The 1,881-nt window shown below is 46.0% G+C and overlaps 1 pseudogene; it reads right to left on the reverse strand.

The window, feature by feature from the left end:
• Positions 1 to 1,051, reverse strand: part of LOC100952246 — a 1,636-nt pseudogene extending 585 nt beyond the window's left edge.
• Positions 1,052 to 1,881: the final 830 nt, after the last annotated feature.

Consider the following 1,881-nt stretch of genomic DNA (forward strand, 5'->3'; position numbering starts at 1 on the left):
ACAAACATCACTTTCACCATCACCTATACAAACAATTGGTGTATAATTCGCTACCTGTTGTGACTGTTTACCTACAAATTCTGCCACAGCTACATTTTTGCAAAGATTCTTTGGGCATCTATTGCAGGAATGAGCACGATAATTTTCCACAGTGAGATGACCTTTGCTATGGAAAGCTGCTGGGTTTGTAAGCACTTTGTCAAATACATCGTGAAAATTGGCAGCTTCTAAAACCCAATCTATGAAGACTGAATTTGAATCTGAAATAATAGTCAATTTTCTCTTTATTCTTTCTTATAAAGTTGAAAAGTTCCACCATTCCTGGAGTAAAAGGCACTGATGTCACTGCTCTTTTCATTTCATCATCTCTTACACCTTTATCTCCCCAATACTTAAAGACTCTGCCCATAAATTCTGTCCACAGTCCTTTATGATAAGAATCCTATAGTTCAATGGGAAGATTTCTGCCTGGAGCACATTGTACAATCCAAGTGTCACTGTTGTCATCTATGATTGCATTGTCAAAGTCAAAATTGTCATGGTTGCAGTAGATTTGGGGTACTCCAACTTTGTATTTCCACGACAATTAATCTCACTTCAGCATAGAGACTTAGGTCGTGATAATCCTAAGTTTTAAACACCAGCCAGTTGCTTGTAAACATTATTCCTAGTCTATAAACAGGGAGCAAGATCTTCTGGTTTGGAGCACAAGAATGGAACCGTCTTAACTCCTCCCGGGTCCACCTCGAAGGTAGGTGTCTGGATCTAGTTGGGAATCGTTCCCCGTGAGGCACGGAGCAGGTGGGTATGGGAACAGCAGGCAGGCCTGCACCCCAAGGGCTCCTCACCAACCCTGTGCAGCTCCTGCCAACCTTGTCCCTCCGCCTCAGCTCAGCACCTGCTGGAGACCGCCGTGCCAATCAGAGGTCGGGGTCCCAGCGCAGGCTCAGCCTCCGTTCTCTAGCACCCCTCTTTTCTTTTTCTAAGTTAATTATATATACCATAAAATTGACCATTTTAAGCAACTCTTAAAATTACCACTTTTCCCCATCCTGGCTACATGGTGAATAAAAAGGGGAAATGAAGTCTGAGGAGAAGGTGAATGACAGCAGGAGGTGGCGGGAGATCCATTTTGCCAGGCAGGTGGTGGCGCTTCTCCCTGGTGCCCCAGAGTTACTGCTTCTGCCTGCCTGGTGAGGGCCCTGCTGAGAGGGACTAGTGATGAGACTGCAGAGGGGTCTGGCCCTGCTGTACAGACCCGAAAATGCTACTTAGTTAACTCTGTGCTACATTTCTAACCCACGGGGAGCCCTTAAAGGTTCTTGAGCATGATTAGAGCCATACTTACACTAAGATGCATCTGGTGCGAGGATACAGAATAGCAAAGGAATAATCCCAAGGCGGGGAGATGCCGAAGGAGATGGCAAGAGAGCAGCCAGGGTTGAGGTCCAAGCCATTCAGGTTCAGGAGCTAGAACCGAGATAGTACTCCCCAGAATACTATCCCCCCAGTGAGGAGGAGATGAAGATCTTCCAGCACAGGAAACTTACCTATCTCAGCCTCAGCAGAAGTGTGTGTGGGAGAGGATTTATAGGAATTTATAGTCCAAGCTCAGATATAGAATTTAACTTTACCCTAAGATCTTGTAATCAGAAGCTGATGAATTAACATAAAATGGGTCCTGGAGGTATAAGCCTACTCTGAAGAGACTTGCCTTCAACCCCGGCCTGTGTAGCCTGGATGTGGTGCTGGATTCTCCATGGGAAGTGAGGGGATCGCCAGACAGGCTGGATTCCGAAGAGCAAAAAGTTGGCTCAAAGCCTCCCCAGAATCTTAAAAGAATGGTGTCTCTCTGGGCAGTGCCTTTGGGGATCGGATTGA

Source organism: Otolemur garnettii, unplaced genomic scaffold (assembly GCF_000181295.1).
Source record: "Otolemur garnettii isolate 467f Iridium unplaced genomic scaffold, OtoGar3 scaffold00184, whole genome shotgun sequence".
In the NCBI taxonomy this organism is placed as follows: Eukaryota; Metazoa; Chordata; class Mammalia; order Primates; family Galagidae; genus Otolemur; species Otolemur garnettii.